Raw genomic sequence first — 21,936 nt, 5'->3', positions numbered from 1 at the left:
TCTATCTCTCTCTCTCTCTCTCTCTCTGTCTCTCTCTCTGTCCCTGTCTCTGTCTCTCTGTCTCTCTCTGTCTCTCTGTTTCTCTGTCTCTATCTCTCTCTGTCTGTCTCTCTTTCTCTGTTTCTCTCTCTGTCTCTGTCTCTCTCTCTCTGTTTCTCTGTATCTCTCTCTGTCTCTCTGTCTCTGTCCCTCTCCCTCCCTCTCCCTCCCGCTCCCCTCCCCCCACGTTTGCTTTACTGACTTGTCAGATACAATATTAACTAACCTCTGGTCCGGACTTGGGGGCAGTTTTCTCGGGCGCTGAATCCAGACACACAAAGTGCTTTGGGGCCCGAGAGCTTAGACTCTGAGTGTTCAAAATCAAGTCACCAAAAAGCCCCTGACGAGACTGGGAAGCTTTGGCTGCGGGTCAGCGACAAATTCAAACAGGGAGCCTGCCCCCTGGCGGGCCGCTCAGGCATTGCGCTCCCTGGGAGGGGAGAAGAGGGGAGGCTGGTGGTCCTCGAGCTGCCCCCGGAAGGTCTTTACGGGCCTTTATGTGGGTTTTCTCCCTCTTATTTCAGACTTGGGCGTCCGGCCCGGGTTTGTCTTTCCATCCATCAGAGATCTAGTCATCCAGAGCCGTGGCTTCATTTAAGTTGTTCTAACCCTAGCCCTGGGAGACAGGTGTATTACTATCCCCATTTTACAGATGAGGAAACTGAAACTGGGAGTCCTGAAATGACTAGCCCTAGAAAGTGTCCGACCCAGGATTCGAACTCGGGTCTTGCTGACTCTGGCCCCGGCACTCTCTCTGCAGCATCGCTTCCCTCGATGCCATCATTGGTGCCTTTCAGGAGTTTCCAGCCACTCTGGCCTAAGTGTCCCGGGGATCAGCCGTGGGGTGCTTTGTTCGGGGCCCTTGGGGGGCAGGTCGACATAGTTGGGCCGGAGGGAGATGTTTCTGGATCCTGAGCTGAACTCTGTTATGGAGGGGTTTTTGTGGCAGAAGGTGGCACTGGGGAACAGGGAACCAATGGGGGGGATTTTTTTCCTCCCCTGCCCCAATCAAATTTTGAACCTTTTTTTGTTCTTTCAAGAATAGTTTCTTGTCCAGATTTGGATGCATTTTTAAGTCTTTTCTTTATTTTCTCTCCCTCCATGAGATTCTCTTCCCTCCTGATTGACCGGTGCTCTGTCCCAGGATGCCAAAATGCCTTGTTCCTGGGGATACGAGTGGCTCGTGTGAGCACGGAAGGCCATCTGTTCCAATCCTCCTCCTTGCTTTTTCATATTTTTTTGATAGGAGCTTGACAAGTTTCTACAAACAAATGGGCTTATTTCCATATTTGAAGAAGACTAGGAACAGAAAACTCTAGAGCAAACTGAATCTCAAGTAGGAACAGCTTTTCAGCTGTTCCTATTTGAGATTCAGTTTGCTATGTAATTTGCTATATAATGTATATAAATATATTTATATATATTACATAGCAAACTATCTAGCAAATATATATATATATATGTCACCAAATATGGTGATTCCAATACAGTCTATTTGAGTCCCTTTGAAATTTCTTCTGCTCTCTTCTGTGCACTTTCAATGGAGGAAGAATGATGGGCGATAACGAGGTTGTGACCCCGGTGACTGGGATTAGGGGGAAGCCTCGAAAGCAATAGGAAAGCTTGGTTTGAGAGAGAGGTCATGAATCCTGTTCCGGACACGGTGAGGGAAGGCGTCCGTGGGACATTCCGTTTGAGATGTCCTGCGGGAGGTTCCACCCTGGAGGTTAGCGGCGGCGCTCAGAGCAGGGAAGGTAGATCTGTGAGTCATCGACGTTGAAGGCTTTGGAGCTGATGAGATCCGTGCCATGGAGGCCACGGAGAGAGAACAGAAGGACCCGGGCCAGAATCCACACCGAGGTTAGAGGGCACGACCTAGATGAGGATCCGGCAAAAGGGACAGAGGAGGCGTGGTCAGAGAGGTCGGGAGAGGACGATGTCACCAAAGACTCGGGAAAGTGACTATCAGGGAGAGGAGGGTGATTTCTAAGGCAGCAGAAAGGTCCAGAAGGGTGAGAACGGAGAAAAGACCAGCTAGATGGTGCAATGGACGGAGCACCGGCCCTGAAGTCAAGAGGATCCGAGTTCAAATCCATCCTCAGACACTTAACACTTCCTGGCTGTGGACCCTGGGCTAGTCAAGAGAGGGAGACGCAGATTGCTGGCTTTGGCGGCGGAGAGATTGGGGGTAACGTTGGGGCGCGCGTTTCACTGGAATGGGGAATGGCCATAGGAGAGATGAGAGGAAAGGAAGCAGACGTTCGGAGGAGAGCCGGAGAGTGTAGATGGCCCCCTCCGAGGTTTCGCCCATGAAAGGGAAGAGAGGCGGGATGCTAGTGGGGATTCGTGGGTCAAACGGAGAAGCTTTTAAGGGGCAGACACAGATATGTTTGTGTATCAGGAACCCGAGACACGGGGGACGGCAGAAAGGATTTTGCACGGAGAAGGAGAAGGGCCACCTCATCCTGGGTGAAGGGAGGGAGGAAGCGGTGGCGGAAGGCACCGAGTGCTCTGAGACAAGCAGGAAGAGGGAACGGCGAGCGGAGTGGATGTTTCCAGGGAAGTGAGAGGCGCAGTTCTCAGCTGAACGGGCAAGGAGCGCCGCGAAAGGTTTGAGGAGGAACGAGAAGCTTCGGGAGAGCTGCTGGAGTGACTCAGTTAGGGAGGCGTACGAGGGTTGCCTTGATGCAGACTCAGTCATCCTGCTTTTATGATTTTCTCTACCTTCATTCAGCAACACATGAATAGGAGAAAAAGCAGTGGGTAGTGGGAAAAGCTTGGCAGCCAAGATCTTCGATAGGAAAAGGGGGGAAGGGACTTGAGAAGAGAGCACGGATTCATAACATGAGCAAGTAAAGAGAGCATAGCCAAGCCAGGGCCCGCGGCTCAGGAAGAAACCGAGGGGTGGAGGGATTATATGTCATGCAACAAAAATTATATTCGGTAAAGATCACTTAAAGAATTGAGAAGCAGTTGGAGACTAATTAACATAATTCTAAAGAACTAATGTGTCAAAGAACTAATTATAGAAACAAAAGAAAATTTTAACAAAGAAAATGACTATAATGAGAAAACGTACCAAAACTTATAGGTTACAGCCAAGGCAGTTCTGAGGGGAGAATTATCTCTCTAAATGCTTTCATCAACAAAAGAGTTGTTAATGAGACAACTAAGCCTAATTCCAAACAAATAAATAAATTGAGCATGCAATTTTAAAAAAAAGGAAAAACTTGAGCCACAAATCAAAAATCTCCAATTAAATAACAAAGTAGGAATTATGAAAATTAAATATATTGAGGCCTTTGAAATTGATAAATAAAAGTAGAAACATGTTTTATGAAAAGATAATAAAATAGCAAACATGATTTAAAGAATGAAACCAAATTGATAAAACCTAACACTCATTTTTCTATTAAAAAAAAAAAAAGCAACTCTAGAAATCATTGGGATGGACTTTTCCTTAATATATTAAATATTATTTCGCTAAATCCAAAACAAAAGCTTATAAGTAATACAGAAAAGTTAGAGGTCTTGTTATATAAGATCAGAGGTAGAGAAAGGGTGCTCGTTATCACAACTACTATTTAACATGGTGCTAGAAATGCTAGCTATAATAAGACAAAAAAGGAAAGAAAAGAAATTGAGGGGATAATCATGGGCAAAGATAAAATAGATATTTTCATAAATGATACTATGAGATATAAAGAATAATATTAAAAATTAATAACAGTTATATTACAATAAACTAATAGAATTAAATAATTAATGCCTCCCACAATGATAGGATATAAAATAAAGGCACATAAATCATCAGCATTCCTTTATAGAATCAAGAAAATATAGCAAAAAAAAAAAAAAAGAAAGAAAGAAAAAGTCATTCAAAATAACTACAGAAACCTATTCAACATGTAAAGGACTGCTTGCCATCTGGGGGAAGGGATGGAGGGAAGGAGGGGAAAAATCGGAACAGAAATGAATGCAAGGGATAATGCTGTAAAAAATTACCCTGGCATCGTTCTATCAATAAAAAGATATTAAAAAATAAATAAATAACTACAGAAGCTACAAAACACTTGAGAGGAGAGCTCCAAGATTTACTCAGAGACTACATGAACCTCTAACTACAAAACACTTTCTGCAGAAATAAAAACTTTAAGTAATTGGAGAAAAATTAATAGTGGCTCATTAAGTAGGTTGAACCAATTTAATCAAATGTTAATACTACCTCGGGGTGCCTGGATGGATGGAATACCAAGCCTGGAAGAGTCATCTTCCAGGGTTGAAATCTGGCCTCAGACACTATTTGTGTGATCCTGGACAAGTCACCTAACAAAAAGTCCCTTTCCTGGGGAAGGATTCAGTATTTGACAAAAACAACTGCGAAAATGAGGTAATGATCTGGCAGGAATTAGGTATAGACCACTAGCTCACACTATACACCAAGAACTCTAAATGTATATATCACAAAGATATAATCACATTATAAATAATTTTTTTCCTTGAGTTCCTAAGGCAACTGGTTCTTGGGGGAGTGGGAGAGCCTGGACCCAGGGAGATTTGGAAGCAAATGGGGAATAAAGGCAGCCAGAGGAGATGGAAAACTGCATAATCAAGGATGTGGTAGAGAAGGGGCTCTACCATGGGGAGGGTTCTCTCTGACAATAATTGGCATTTGTTCTGAGACTGGGCACAGTAGGAAAGAGAAAATCTGTGAGGCAAATTCTATAAGAAGCCTAGAATGCAAACTTTGTAAACTGTGATAGTGTGAGAAACCCAGAGAAAAGAGAAATACCAGATAATTCTGGGGACCTTGCAAGAGGGAATTGGGGTCTAAAATAGAAATAAAAAATGGAGAATGAAAGATCTTTTTGTGGAAAAAAGTACAAAATATGAATTTTGGGGGAGGGGGAAATTGGAGTTAAGTGACTTAACCAGGGTCACACAGCTAGTACATGTTTGAGGCTGGATTTGAAATCAGGTCTTCAGATTCCAAGACCAGTGCTCTATCCGCTGCGCTACCTTGTCTTGTTTTTTTAAAGTCTTAATTTTTTAAAAGTTAAAAAAAAATAAGTCTTGAAGAAGAGACGAAGGAGGCAGATTCTGAGTGAGAGGAGAGAAAGTCTGGGGAAGGGGGAGAATTTATATAACCAGATAAGATGGGAAAAAAGGAATCAGCAAACAAAGTCCTAAAGAGGAAAGGTAACAAGTGAAAAGAAAGGAAATACAGCTGATGGAAACAGAATCATCTTTAAAAAAAGATTTAGATAAAGTAACTAAAGGAATATGGTACTGTATTTACAGCAGCAGAAGAAAAAATCATAACTTGATAAAATATTAGAGACAGATGGAAGAAAACATAAACCTAAATTTCATAACTTTAAATATATGGATTAAACAATCCAATAAAATGAAAAAGAGTGACAGATTGTATAAGTAAACAAAAACCTACAATCTTTTACTTGCAAAAAAACACATTAAAAAAACAAAATAGACACAAAATAAAATTAAGGGGATGGAAAAAAATTTTATTATGCATCAAATAAATTCAAAAAAGAAAGAGTTGCAATTATGCTATCTGACAAAGCAAAAACAAACATTCCCTCCAAAATAAATAAATAAATAAATAAGGAAACTACATTATAATGAAAGAAACCAGAACAACAAACCAATCATCAGTCATAAACTTATGTGCTGCATATACCTTATGCAGATTTACAAAGAAAACATCTGGGCTACAAGAGGACAAAAATACTAACACAATAGCGATAGGAGACTTCAATATCCCTTTCTTAGTTTTGGATAAGTCTAACAGAAATAAAAACAAAAGGGAAAATAATAAGTGGAACACATTGCTGGAGAAATTAGAATTTTAAAAGACTTATTCTATCTCCTAAATGGGACAGGCCTTAAATCTGGGAGTTAGGGAGATTTCCTCTACAGAATGGCAGATAAGAACAATTTGTTCCAACAGCCATGAAGGCAGATAAAGTAGGTGCTTGGTCGGACATCAAAGATACCAAGGTCATCCACTGCATCCCAGGCCACTGTCAGTCATTTTGACTTTTGTTTTGCCACTGGACTTTGATGACTCCGTAAGAGAAAGGCTGACAACCTTGTACAACTCTGCCTCATTTAACCCCAATTCATGTATGAGGGAAGACTTCACTCTATGAGGTCACTGGTCCTTTTCAAAATGAAAGATGAGCACAAATGGGACATCCAAAGAACATACATATTTCTTAGTGCCACGGGGAACTTTTACAAAAATCGACGCATACAGAGATAGTGCAAAAAGTGTAAAAAGACAGAAATAGTTAATACATCCTTTGTAGAATATAACAGTAAAAATAGTACTTGCTTTAGAAACCAAACAAAAGTTAATAGATCCCAATGGAAATTTAACAGTGAAATCCTAGGGAAAGGGACCCACATGTGCAGAAATGTTTGTGGCAGCCCTTTTTGTAGTGGCAAGAAGCTGGAAACTGAGTAAATGTCCATCAGTTGGGGAATGGCTGAATAAGTTCTGGTATATGAATGTTATGGGATATCATTGTTCTATAAGAAGTGAGCAAGAGGGTAATTTCAGAAAGGCCTGGAAAGACTGACAGGAACTGATGCTGAGGGAAATGAGCAGAACCAGGAGATCATTGTACCCAACAACAAGATTATACGACAATCAATTCTGATGGACGTGGCACTTTTCAACAATGAGATGATTCAGGTTAGTTCCAATTATCTTGGGAAGAAGAGAGCCATCTACACCCAGAAAAAGAACGGTAGGGACTGAATGTGGATCACAACATATGATTTTCACTCTTTTTGTTGTGGTTTGCTTGCATTTTATTTTTTTCTTCTTTTTTTCCTTTTTGGTCTGATTTTTCTTGTGCAGCAAGATAATTGTATAAATATGTATGCATATATAGGATTTAACATATATTTTTACCATGTTTAACATATATTGGATTACTTGCCATCTAGGGGAGAGGGTGGAAGGGAGGGGAAAAATTGGAACACAAGGTTTGGCAAAGGTTAATGTTAAAAAACTATCCATGTATAAAATTTGAAAATAAAAAGCTTTTCAAAAATGAAATCCTAAATAATAACTAGGTCAAAGAATAAATCATAGAAATAATTATTTTGCAAAGAAAAATAGTAATAATGAAACAGCAACCCAAAATTTCTGGGATGCAGCTAAAGCAGTCCTCAGGGGAAAAATTATATCCTTACAAACATACATTAGCAAAATAGAAAAAGAAAGGATTAACAAACTGAATATATAGGGGTATGTGTGTGTGTGTAGTGTGTGTGAGTGTGTGTGTGTGTATTAAAGTAGAAAGACAACAACAAACAAGCCCAAAATAAGTACAAAATAGGGGATATTAAAGAGTAGCGGGGAAGTAAATAAGTTGGAAACAAAAATCTAGAATGAAATATAATTAAGTTGGTTCTTTGAAAAGCCAATAAAATTGATAACCTCTTATCTAGTCTGATTAAAAAGAGTAGAAAATTAAATTAATGAAATAGCAACTGAGCAAAATTATCACAAAAATACCAGACAAAACCAATATAACTAGAATCTATTATACATAGTTACATGCTAACAAAACTGAGAATCCAAAATAAATAGAATATTTTTAAAAATGTAAATACCCAAATTATTAGAAGGCTAAATAGAAATCTTAAATAATTCAAATTCAGAAAAGGAAATATATCTAGATGTAAAGGAACCACTAAAAAGGCAGGTGAGAGGAAATCCTGATCATGACAGATTCACAGAAGAATTCCATCAAACTTTTAAAGTATAGTTAGTATCCATACTTCACAAATTATTCTCAAAATATGAGAAAAAAAAAAAAAAAACATTGCCGGATTCCTTTCATGAAACAAATATAGTCCTAATACCTAAACTAGGAAAGATAAAGCACAGAAAGAAAACTATAGGCCAATATCATTAAGGAATATTAACTCAAAAACTTCCAACTATAATTTATCCAAGAAATCATTCATTATGACCAAGTGGGATTTATATAGAAGGTGCTTGGTTCAATTTTAGCAAAACAATAATCATATGATTAAAATCATAACATATCATATGATATCATAATCATATTAAAAACCAAAATATCCAAAACCACATGATTATCTCAACAGATGCAGAAAAAAAGCTTTTGACAAAGAACCACATTCTTTTATTATTATTATTAAAACTTTTTATTTTCAAAACATATGCATGGATAATTTTTCAACATCAACTCTCGGAAAACGTTATGTTTCAAAATTTTCCCTCCTTCCTCTTATCCCCTCTCCCAGATGGCAAGTAATCCAATATATGCTAAACATGCTAAAAATATATGTTAAATCCAATATTTATATTTATATATATTTATGCAATTATCTTGCTATACAAAAAAAAATTAGATCAAAAAGGAAAAAAATATAATGCAAGAAAACAATAACAAAAAGAGTGAAAATACTATGTTGTAGTCCACACTCAGTTGCTACAATCCTCTCTCTGGTTGCAGGGGCTCTCTTCATCACAAGAGCATTGGAATTGGCCTGAATCATCTCATTGTTGAAAAGAGCCACGCTCATTGGAATTGATCATCGCATAATCTTGTTGTTGCCGTGCAAATTCTTTTAAAACAAAAAGCAAGCATCATATACAATGGCGATACATTCGAGTCTTGTCCAATAAATATGGAAGTGAAACAAAATGCCCCCTTTCTCCACTATTATTTGAAAGAATTCTGAAATTACTATCCATAGCAATAAGATGAGAAAGAAATTTAAAATATAAAGATGGGTAAAGAGAAGATAAAGCTATTCTTGTTCCTCAGATGATAAAATGGTTCATCTAGAAAATTCTAGGGAATCAGCAAAGATAATGACAGAAAATAGCTTCAGCAAAGCTACAGGCTACAAAATAAACTCTCAAAAATCAATAGTATTTCAATATAACAATAAGAAAATACAAGAAACAATTATAGAAAGGGAAATCCTATTCCAAGTTACTACAAAATGCGTAAAATATCTGGGGATCGATCTACCAAAATACACAAAAGACTTAGGTGGATTCAATTACAAAATGCTCCTTAAAGACATAAAGAACAATTTAAATAGCTAGCAGAATATTCTATGTTCCTAGCTAGCCTATGACAATATAAAAGTAATTTATACTTTTAGTGTTATACCAACCAAATTACCAAGGAGATGCTTTCTAACGCTTAATAAAATAATAATAGTAATAAAATTCATTTGGAAAAACAAAAGATTTAGAGTATCAAGAAAAATGATAGAAAAAGTAGAGGCAAAAGGGGAATACCTCTGCCAGACGTCAAACTATATTATAAAGCAGCAATCATTAAAATCATCCGACACTGGTTTAGAAAAAAAGAATGGTAGCACAAACTAGACAAGAGAGAATCAGAAATAAGAAGTCAATAAGCTAGTGTTTGTTAAAGTAGAAAACATCCATTAACTAAGGGGGGAAAAAAACCTCTTTATTTGGAAAAAACAAACAAAAAAATAAAAAAATAAAGCTGCTGGGAAACTGGAAGTTCTACTCCAATTATGTGAAATTCCAGCAGAAATTAGGTTTAGACCAACACTTTACCCCATATTCCACAATACATTCTAAGTGAACATAAAGGCACCCCTTGATCTTAAAGATATTATAAAAAATTAGAAGAGAAGCAGGTCATCTACTTCTCACAGTTATGGCTAGGAGATATATTCTAAGCAAATAAGAGATAGGGGCAAATCAAAAGAGAAGAGAGAACTTCGATTATTTGAAGCCGAAGAGCTGCTACACAGACAGCATTAGTGCATCTAGAATTAGAAGGAGGTGGTCAAATGAGGAAAAATATCGGTATCAACTTCCTCTGAGATCTAGTATATATCAGTTGATAATAAATTTATATAAGACTGATAGGCATTCCCTAATAGACCATTGGTCAAGTGAACAAACGGGTTTTTTTAAATTAAAGCTTTTTATTTTGGAAACGTATGGACGGATAATTTATCAACATTGACTTTTGCATAGCCGTGTGTTCCAGGTTTTCTCCTTCTCCCCATTCCTTCCCTAGATGGCAAGTAATCCGATACATATTATACATGTTAAAATATATGTTAAATCCAATGTGTCACATATTTATACAATTATTTTGCTGCACAAGAGAAATCAGATCAAAAAGGAAAAAGAAATCAGAAAGAAAACAAAATGCAAGCGAACAACAACAAAAAGAGTGAGAATGTTATGTCGTGAACTACCCTCAGTTCCCCCAGGCCTCCCTCTCGGTGCAGATGGCGCTCTCCATCACAAGATCCTTGGAACTGGCCTCAGTCACCTCATTGTTGAGTAGAGCCACGACCATCAGAACTGATCATCGTATAGTCTTGTTGTTGCCGGGTACAGTGACCTCCTGGTTCTGCTCATTTCACTCAGCATCAGTTCACGTCAGTCTTTCCAAGCCTCTGAAATCCCCTTCTGGTCGTTTTTTTTTTTCCCACTGAATGCGGAGACTTGATTGATGGGACACCTGTAGGGCACAGCCCCGGCTTCTCCCCCGGGCAGGGACGGCCCTGGGACAGTGATGGGAATAGTCCCCGGGGTCCCCAGTATAGGAACACAGGTGAGGGCTCTGGGCCCCCGGGGGGGAACAGCTTTTCGGGCTAGGGATGGAGATCGGCGGCCCCCTTCACTCCTTGGAGGCCCTGGACCGTGAGTCCGCCACCGGCCACTGTGACCACACTCGTTGTTGTATCAGGAGAGAGCTCGGCAAAATGGTCGTTGGGGGCCCTGCCAGCTCCGGCACCGGGGGGCCTGGTCCTCTGGCAGCCCAGGGTGCCCCCTTGAGGTCCTCCGCTGCTTGTCCCACTTTCCCGATGCCGGCCCAATGGCGGCTCAGCCCCTCAACAAACCCACCCGTGAGCTCGCTCAGGAGGGACCACCCGCAGCCTGGGCAGCGCCAGTGGAAGGAGGGGCTTCTTGCACATTCAGGTCCCTTTCCCTTCTTTAGTATCTCTTTGGGGTATAAGCCCAGTAGAAACACTGCTGGATCAAAGGGGATGCACAGTTTGATAACTTTTTGAACATAGTTCCCAAATGCTCTCCAGAATGGCTAGATGTGTTCACAATTCCACCAACAATGTATCAGTGTCCCTGTTTCCCCACATCCCCTCCAACATTCCCCATTATCTTTTCCTGTCACTCTAGCCAGTCTGACAGGTGTGTAGTGGTATCTCAGAGTTATCTTAATTTGCATTTCTCTGATCAATAATGATTTAGAGCAGCTTTTCAGATGACTAGAAATGCCTTCAATTTTTTTCATCTGAAATTTATTCATTCATATCCTTTGATCATTTATCAATTGGAGAATGACTTGAATTCTTATAAATTTGAGCCAATTATCTAAATATTTTAGAAATGAGGTCTTTATCAGAATTCTTGAATTTAATTTTTTCCCCCAGTCTTCTGCTTGCTTTCTAGTCTTGGCTGCTTTGGTTTTGTTTGTACAAAAATTGACAAAAAATTATTTTTAAAAAATAAATTAGGGGAGAATGGAAGTGTGAAGGTGAAGGTGAAGAACTTACAGGAATGTATGGATTCTTTTCTTTTTCTGTATTTTATGATTTCTGTGTTTCCCCCATGACTTGTATAAGTGCAGGCTCATATCTATTTGAGCCTTGGCCAGCTAGAAACGTATTTACTTAACCTGAGCTGATGACATTTATTGGTATTTGACATTTATCGATATTTAGTCTATTAGCTGGACCAGTATCTGCATGATTAAGCCCGAAGGCCTGATTTTCTGTTTCCTAGAAATCAGGAAATTTCGGGGAAACAGAAACCTTCCATTCCAATCTCCCCAAATAGCAACAACCAATTAGATGCCTCCCCCTCCCTTTCTCAATGCTCTCTCACTTGTGATGTAATCTCTTGTATAAAAGCTGTGTATCTTTACTACTTCTTTAGCCTCCTACCTGAGCTTTCTCCTTCTTATCTCCCGATGGGACGGCTCATCCTCCGGAGGTTTTCAACAAACAACTTTTCTGCTTTTTTTTAACTGAGTGATCTCTGAGTAGTCATTTTGGGTAAGGGTCTTCTACATCCCTCAGAAGAAATTGCCTTTCACATACATGTAAAGGAGAAGAGTTCATAATTAAACAAGAGATAAAGAGGATCATCCAAGATAAAAATGGACATTTTTGATGATATAAAAATGAAAAGGGAAATACTGAAAGCTTATAAGACCCCAGAGATGTCCCTGAGATAATTGAAATAACACGACACTCACTATCAGTAGTAGAACCCACCAAGACATTTTCTCCAAAAGAGCTTGAAATTTTGTATGCATAAGGCAAAAAATTATATAGGCTTAGAGCCAAGGATAATTTATCCAGCAAAACTAAGTATAATGAAGTAGAGAACTTCCAGGCATTCCTGATGAAAAAACAAGTGCTATGGAGAAACTTTGAAATGCAAATACAGGAAGTCAAAAGAAATTTCTGAAGCAAAACCAGTGTCTCCTCTGAACCCTATTATCAATATATGTCAAGGAGTCTAATTTGACAGCAGACCCACGAGTGGTTATCTTATATTCTGATGGTCTTAGAGTAAGAATGGAAAGAGAAGGAAAGAGGAACAGACTGTGGGGAGTGAAGAAAAATGATGGTTAAGGAAAATAAGGAAAATTCACATCATTGGAGTATGCAAGCAGAAGTCTATTCAAAGGAGGAGGGGACGATGAGGGATTGAGTGACACATGAATCTCATTCTCATCCGAGCTGGTCAAAGGAGGGAAGAAGAAGAAGAAGAAGAAGAAGAAGAAGAAGAAGAAGAAGAAGAAGAAGAAGAAGAAGAAGAAGAAGAAGAAGAAGAAGAAGAAGAAGAAGAAGAAGAAGAAGAAGAAGAAGAAGAAGAAGAAGAAGAAGAGAAGAAGAAGAGAAGAAGAAGAAGAAGAAGAAGAAGAGAGAGAGAGAGAGAGAGAGAGAGAGAGACTGACAGACAGACACACAAGAGAAATTTACACTTGCTAGGAAAACAGGAGCGAAAAGAGAGAAGGAAGAGGGAAAATAAAAGGGAAGAGAAGATTAAAGAAGGGATTAGTCCTAAGCAAAACAAAATTCCAAGGCTGTACAAAAATATAGCTGTTCTGTTTCTGATGAAAAAGAAAAAGAAATTGAGGTGTTCAACAATTGGAGGATGATTAAGGTATAGAAATTTATAAACATTGAGTTATGATCTATAAACTATTTACATACATACATATACACACATATAAAATGGAATACCAATATTCTATAAGAAATGATGGAAAGAATGGTTTTAGAGAAATCTGGGAAGACCTGTACGAACTGATACAGAGTGAAGAGAACAGGACCAGGAGAACAATTTATACAATAACTACAGTGTGGTAAAGACAAACAATTCTGAAAGAATTAGAAACTCTGAACAATATAATGATCAATCACAATTCCAGAGGATCTACTATCTACAATCAGATGTAGAAAAAAAAAAAAAAACTCAGAATGCAGGATTTTATATAGCTACATGTATGTGTACACACAAAGTGCAAGTGTGTAAGATACATATTATCTTATATACAGATATGTGTATGAAAAACATATGTGGTCAGTACAGAATTTCTTTCGACTATCCGTGTTTGTAGCAAGAATTTTTTTTTCCCTCCGGGGAGGCAACAGGAGAAAGTGTTGTGCCACAGTTCCCTTTTGATGTCCTGACCTAGTTTCCCCATTGTCCCATCTGCCTCAGGTTATAACCTTCCCCTCTTAATGTTTGATTCAGTTACTCTGCCTCAGGTTATAACCATTCCCTCTTAATGGTTGATAGGCTAAAGGTCTTATATTTTAGCCTTTAGGCTATACTTATTCCCTCTTAATGTTTAATGGGATAAAGATCTTTATCCATTTTAGACACCATTAGAATAGCAGGAGCCTCTCCAGTACCTCCCATTATGTCATCCTGGGTGCCTCCCCCCATTAGACCATCCCCATCCAGGTCTCCCCCGTTATGCCATTGTTCTTGTTATCCTATAAAAAAGCTTGCTGTCTGATACTTAGGGCTGGATTCTTTGAGATGATAGTCTCGTCCAGCCCTGGGACCAAACGTGGATCCATTGGTCCCAGTATATCTCTCCATTTAATAAATTATTAAATTGGTCTCTAATCTCTGTCTTCCTCCGGCATTACCAAAGAACATAAAAAATAAAATTTAATTAAAAAAAGAAAGAACTGATTCAAATGTATAAAACCAAGAGTCATTCCCCAATTGGTAAGTGGCCAAAAGAGATGAAAAAAAAAAAAAAAAGTGGTTTTAAAGGAAGAAATTTAGCTTACTTACAATCATATGAAAAAAAGTTTTAAATGACTAATAAATAGAAAAAAACTAAGTAAAATCTCATAGTGATAGTGATGATAAAAAAAGAAAAAAATCATCTTCTTAGCTCATTTTCTAGACTGCTAGAAAATACTGAACATTTCCTTCTAGCTTTTGACTTTGTTCTATTATTTCTTCCTGGGTCATATTATTAAGTTCTGTTGCTTCTGTTCTATGTTTCAAGGCCTTATTTTCTACTTTCTTGTCTCAATGACTTCCTCTCCTGATTTTTTTCCTCCAAAACTTCCTTTCTTCCACATTGGCCTTTGTAGCCAAGATATTCTTTCTCTGAGACTCTGCTTAGACTTGTGGGGCTGTTCTTTTTCGGTTTCATCACTGGAGCTTCGCCCAATCCCTAGTATTTCTTCATTTATTTTCTTTTCTTTTTTTTCCTTTTCCTCTTACCTCCAGGCTCACTTTCTGGATTAGAACCTGTGCCAGGATCAGACTCCCTCCGCCCTGTACTCTGGGAGGGGATGGTTACCTCTCAAGCTTGTTCTATCCCCTCCATACCTGGATGCCTCTTTCTGCTGTTCTGGGTCTCATTTTCTTAGTGATTCTTCGCTTCTGCCTCAGTTTCCAAGGGCATGGATAAGATTTGACCTTAGCTCCTCTGACTTCTCCTTGCATAGTCAACAATCAGGCATTGGTGGGGCGGTAGATAAAGTCAGGAGGGCTTGAGTGCCAATCCTGCCTCAGACACTTAACACTTCCTCACTGTGTGACCCTGGATAAATCACATAACCCCAATCATTGCCTCCCAAAAAAAAAAAAAAAAAAGAAAGAAGTTGGTTCCTCCCTGAAAAGGCTCTAATGAGCCCCAATAAGACGTTGCTGATTGAATTCAAGACACCCCAGGCTTTATTTACCGCGCTGGGGTTGGCCATGATTGTGGCTCTAATGCAGGCTGGTGCAGTTCTTCTGATCCCCGGGCTTATCTCCCCTCAAAAAGTCCCCAGGCTTCTGGGACTCTTATGATGTAGTCCTGGAACGAATGGAGGGGCTTGTGGGTATTTATTTATTGATCGTTTTCTTCACTGTTTACTCTGGTGTTTTTTAGATAATTATCGGAGTCGTTGTGAGAGGTCTGAATGTTCCCACATCTTATTGGGGCATCTAGGGGGCACAGTCAGGAAAATCTGAATGCGAATCTGCCTCTTGTGACGTCACTGATCCTCCCAGAAAATTAGGGAAATGACAGACGCGAGCATTATGACTCTGGATGAGTCATTTCGCCCGTTTGCCTCAGTTTCCTCATCTGTAAAATGAGCTCGAGAAGGAAATGGCAAACTACTGGGGTATCTCTGCCAAGAAAACCCCAAAGGGAGTCACCGAGAGTCAAAAAAGGGGAAAAAACCTCAGTAACAACCCTTCTTAGGTTCCCTCTGGAAGCACTATTTGTGGCCCCGGGAGAGATAGCCATCCACTTTGAGAAGCTTCTCTTCTCTCTTTGATAGGACGTGCTCAGGACTCCGGGCAAACAGACTTCGCTAAATTGCCGTTATCTGGGCAAACTATCTTAAGTGTCCGGGGAAAGAGTCGCCGAGATCGGCAGTTCTTATCTTCTCCAGGACCTTCCCCGGCGGCAGGGTCCCAAGTGTCCCAATCACCCCGGGAGCCCCGCCCCCTCCTCAAGGAGCGCCCAGCTCTTTCTGCTCTCTAAGGGCCAGTTTTTCTAAGTCATTGTTAGATAAATGCACATTAACAACAACTCTGAGGGCGCCCGGCGGGCTAAGGTAGAAAAGGAAAAGGAAAAGTGTTGAAGAAGGTGGGGAAGTCAGAACTAACGCGTCGTTGGTACAACTGTGAAGGGATCCAAGCAAACGTGGAACTAGGCCCAGACACCCTTCCATCCAGCACCGGAGGGGGGGGGAGGGGGCTGAACCCCACAGGTGTTGGAGTACAGGGTCAACTTGAACCTACATCTCCTGCTGAGTGAGGGGAGTATGAGGCCCTTGGAATAGGCATGTGACATGTACACACTTCCTTAGGTTAAGACACTTAGTCATTAAATTCTATATATACAGTTATAAGACACATAGTCATCAAATTCTGTATATAGCCATACCACCATAAAAGGAAAATTCCACATTTAGTCTTGTGATTAGAACTCGCCGTTACTTAAAGAGTATATAAGTTGTAATATGCCCGGACTGGGGGGGAAGCAAGTAAGCAAGCAAGCAAGTAAGCAAGCAAGCAAGCCTGCCGCACCCTTTCTGCACCATGTAACCGATCCCTGAATAAAGCACCATCTTGACTCCACGGCGCTCGACTCAGTGCATTTCTTCCTAGTTGGAAGCCGGTGACGACCGAAGACCCCAGATAGGTGGGTAAGTAGAGGGCAGATACTCCTCCCACAATAAAGGCACGCCAGGAACCCCACACACAGGGAGCCTCAGAAAGGGAAAAGGGCCCCGGGGGAACACTCCTCTCCCCTTCCCCACCTCCCTCCGGGGCCCTCCGGCCACGGGCGCCATCCCCGGCGTGGACGCCCCCGGGAAGCGGCCTGCCAAGGGGAGGGGGGCGTCCGCAGCTGCCCGGCCTGCTCCGCTCGGCCCCACCCCACCCCCGACGGCTCCACCCGTGGACGAGCCCCCCGGAGGGCTCGGACGCTCTGCCCCGGCCGGACACAAGCGGCTCTCGCGGCCGGTGGGGAGGACTCTCTAACGCTGCACGGCTCGGGCTTCTTCTGAGCTTCATCGATTGTGCTAAAAGAAACGGCGAGCGGGCGTCTGTCGGAAAAACTGGGAAGACTCTAGTGAACTGACGCCGAGTGCAGTGAGCAGAACCAGAACAGGGAGCACAACCAGGAGAACAGGGAGCACAACCAGGAGAACAGGGAGCATAACCAGGAGAATAGGGAGCACAACCAGGAGAACAGGAGCACAATCAGGAGAACAGGGAGCACAACCAGGAGAACAGGGAGCACAACCAGGAGAACATGAACACATCCAGGAGAACGGGAGCACATCCAGGAGAACGGGAGCACAACCAGGAGAACAATGAGCACAATCAGGAGAACGGAGCACAACCAGGAGAACGGGAGCACAACCAGGAGAACAGTGAGCGCAACCAGGAGACCAGTGAGCACAACCAGGAGAACGTGAGCGCAACCAGGAGAACAGAGAGCATAACCAGGAGAACAGGGAGCACAACCAGGAGAACAGGGAGCACAACCAGGAGAACGGTGAGCACATATTGTGTAATATGTGATAACGGCATGGAAAGCGCTGTCCACAGAGTTCCGGAGTCCGAATACAGATTGGAGTACACCACGTTCGCTTTTTCTGTTTGTTTCACATGGTTTTTCCCTTTTGTCCTGTTTCTTCTTTCACAACGTGACTAATGTGGAAATATTTGCAAAATGATTTAAACATGTACTCCCGTACATTGCTTGCTGTCTTGGGGAGAGGCGAGGGAAGGACCCAAGGAAGGGAGAGAAATTTGCAACTCAAAATCTTACAAAAATGGATGTTAAAACTATATGTAGTAGGGAAAAAATGCTAAAAAGTGAAAATTTACAAGGTAATCCCAATAGACTTTGGATAGAAAATGCCATCTGCATCCAGAGAACTATGGAGATCCAATGTAAATCAATACATGTCATAGTCACTTGCTTTTTTTTTTTTGACTTTTTCCTCTCTCCCATGACTTTTCCCTTTTGTTCTGATTTTTCTCTCCCAATATGAGAGAGAGAAAGAAAGAAAGAAAGAAAGAAAGAAAGAAAGAAAGAAAGAAAGAAAGAAAGAAAGAAAGAAAGAAAGAAAGAAAGAAAGAAAGAAAGAAAGAAAGAAAGAAAGAAAGAAAGGAGGGAGGGAGGGAGGGAGGGAGGGAAGGAGGGAGGGAGGGAGGGAAGAAAGAGAAAGAAAGAATGAGAGAGAGAGAGAGAGAGAGAGAGAGGGAGAGAGAGAGAAAGACAGCTGAGCTTTGAAGCTCCCGTTATATGGTTGCCCTGACCTCTATATCTATCCTCATCCATCTCCCATTCAAGAAGTCTCGTTTTGAATTTCCCTTAGGGACACTCCATTCCCCTCCCTTATCGTCCTCTGAACATCCCGAAGCCCAGGTGGACCGGGTTCTCAGAGTCCCTCCCCTCCTCTCAGGGAGATCATCTGGTAGGGTGGATTGAAGAAGGCCTCTCTCATTGGTGGCGGAATACTAATGTTGGTAGCATGCACTTGACACAAGTAAGTTATTATGTAATTTCTCCTACTCTCCGTAATACCCGAGATTCGAAACAATAAAACGAAGCCATCCTACCCGCAGGCGTTTATACCCTAAGCCCCCCAAATTTCAACTTGTATGATCAGTTCTTCCCGGCGCTATCCCCTGAGCTGCTTTTCTTGGTCCCAGCCTCCCTCTGGGGCTCGCACCAGCCCACCAGCCGCTGGGTTCACCCGTTCCATCCGCACTAACCCTTTCAGGTCCATTTTCAGGTTCCTGATCTTGCCGAGTACCCGCCTCAGCAGAGCAACAAAAAGGCCTTTTGACCGACTGTGGTTGTCAGTTGCCGTCTGGTCATTTTCAGTTCTGATACTTTGTAACCCTTTGGGGGTCTCTGGAGAAAGACACCGGACGCTTTGCGATTCCTTCTTCGGCTCATTTTCCAACTGAGGAAACCGAGGCAACCGTGGTCAGTGCCTTGCCCAGGCTCACGTGGCGAGTGAGTGTGGGATCCGCTTTGCACTCGGGTCTTTCCCAGGGAGACAGAAATACTCATCTCCGGGGACTGTCCCCATACCCGAGGCCAAATTTGAACTCAGGAAGTTGTCTTCCCAGCTTCGGGCCAGGCACTCGATGCGCTATGGCGCCACCTAGTGGCCCCTTTGAAGTAAATGTGCTTTTGGGAAAACCTTAATGGAAAATCATTAATGAACTGAAATTTTTCAAACAAAATCTTGTCAAACTACAGTTTATGTAGGAAATCATTCATTCAGTATGATCGCTTGGGATTTATACAAGGGAGGTAAGGATGGTTCAGCATTAAGAAAACAAACAAAAAATCACAATCAACATGATTAATCATATCAAAAACCCAAACTTCCAAAAGTAGTTAAACGGAAGGGGGATCCTAGGGGCCAATCCACTAACAATGGGGGATCGCGGTAGGGTGGGGCTCAGAAAGTGATGGCAGCAGTAAAGAGATCACTACTAAGGGAGACACCCTAGGAACTTGCTTGGCCAAAGTCAGAGCACCAGCGCTGCCTTAATCTCCATTTCTTTTAAAGTAAAAAGCCCCATTTTCCTCCATCTTCAATCCCTTAATCCCTCAGGATACAAAAGACTCTCCAAGCCCAATGGAGGAAAACAGTTTTCTTCCAGAAGTCTCCCAAGGCCCTGTGTGCATGGGGGCCTATGTTCGTGCCTTCTGGATTTGAACCTGGCTCAGTACTGAAAGACAGGGGTTTTCCTTCCGAGACGGTTTGTAGCATAGGATCTCCGAGGGCCTTTCCAACTCCATATTTAAGCTCCTAGTAAATCTATTTCAAACATTAAACTCAGTTAACAAAACAAATATGTCAATTTGTTAGGCAATTAATTTGTGTATTTTCCGGTTAGTTGCCGCAAGGAGAGCCCAGAAAATCAACAAACATCTGACTTACTGAACCACTGAGATAAACATATAAAGAATACTGCAAACTTTGAATGCTTCAGAATGCATGTTGTCTCCTCCATTCCGGAGTAACCTCCAAACTTACTCTAGGCGACCAAAGGCAACGTCAGCTTGAAATAGAAACTTCTTTGCAAAATCTGAGGAAAAGAATACTGGAGCTATGCTCTGGGGTGAGGGTGGAGTAGTTACTGCTCCTTAAATTCCAGCGTCCAGGGTCATAAATAAAATCCTGTTTGATAAATAAAGCATTTCAGCACTTGGCCCATTTCCTACCTCTCCCCTCACCCGCCACTCACTCATATGCTCTGGTAACACTGGTCTCCTTCCTCCAATAAAGGGCTCCATACCTATAAATTGTCTGTCCTCTTTGCCTGGAATATTCTCCCTCCTTACTTCTGCCTCTTGGCTTCCCAAGATTCAATTCAAATTCTACTTTTTCAGGAAGTCTTTAGCTAATGCCTTCTTTCGGGGATTACTTTCCAGCTACTCTGTATGTATCTTATATGTATGTGGTTGGTGGGATTTAATGATCATTTCTATATGATGATTTTCAAATCCTCCTATCCTGCTTCAGTCGCTCTGCTGACCTCCAATGTAATCTTTCAGCCTTTCAGATTCCCATTGGATGTCCAGTACACATCTTAAACTGATAATGTCCCAAAAAATCTAACTCACTTTCTTTCCCCTGGGCTCTTTCTCAACTCTCCAGTTATTGTAGAGGGCAACACCCTCTTCCCCAACCCTCTGGCTCACAACCTAGGAGTCGTCCAGACTCCTCGCTATCAAATCCCACCATATCTAAGCTGTTGCTAAGGCTTGTTGATTTCACCGATGCAACATCTCTTGTTCAGTTCACCTTTGTAGCTTCTCTTGTCTGTTTCATCACCTCTGCAGGATCTCTAGTCAGTTTCACCTCTGTGACATCGCTTGTCAATCTCACCTCTGTGACATCTCTTGTCGCTTTCATCACCTCTGCAGGATCTCTTGTCTATCTCACCTCTGCAGGATCTCTTGTCGATCTCTCACCTCTGCAACATCTCTTGTCCGTTTCACCTTTGTAGCATTTCTTGTCAGTTTCACCTCTTCAGGATCTCTTGTCGGTTTCACCTCTGCAGGATCTCTTGTCGGTTTCACCTCTGCAACACTCTCCAGTACTCCCCCTTTCTCTCTGACTTTTCCCCACTTCTAGTGCAGGTCTGCATCTCTCAAATCTGGATTATTTTAAAAGCTCCCGGGAGGATCTGCCTGCCTCAAGTCTTTCCCCATTCTATTCCATCCTCCATTCAACCATTTTTTTCCCTAAAATGCAGATCCAATCATGTCACTTCCCCACTGGCTAAACTCACGGACTTCCTATCCCCTTTGGGATAAAAAAGAAATGTTCCATTTGCCATTCAAAACCCTTTGTAATCTCACCTCCTTCTGATGAGGTCCTAGTAGCGAGGAGGGCAGAGAAAGCCTGAAGCATCTTTAGGATTCCCTGAGGCAAGGTAGGAAGAAAAGGAATAGGAAAGTCTCAGCCTTAAGTGAGCCTTTTGTTCTTAAGTAGATCTGTTGTTCAAGTGGATTTACAATTTCATCCCATCTCAGGTGGGGGGGCCTCTAGAAATCCTACTTTTACTTATCCAATTAGAAAGTCAAGTAACGATGTCAAACTCTCAAGGTTATATTTCCCTTGTAAAAGACTCCTCATGTAGACCCACTCTACTTTCTTGTCAGGATTAAATTCTCTATAAGGTCCTCTCTCCCACCTCATAGTGTCTTCTCTTTAATGGCTTCTTCCTCCTGCTTAGTTGTGAGTTAACCCACCGTGGAGTACTCGTGCCCCATGTCATCTTTCTCCTTGTTATAGCTCACCAATCAATGGTGCAATCCCCTTCCCCTG

The sequence above is a fragment of the Antechinus flavipes genome, chromosome 4, assembly GCF_016432865.1.
Source record: "Antechinus flavipes isolate AdamAnt ecotype Samford, QLD, Australia chromosome 4, AdamAnt_v2, whole genome shotgun sequence".
In the NCBI taxonomy this organism is placed as follows: domain Eukaryota; kingdom Metazoa; phylum Chordata; class Mammalia; order Dasyuromorphia; family Dasyuridae; genus Antechinus; species Antechinus flavipes.
Note: the sequence above shows the minus strand (reverse complement) of the source record.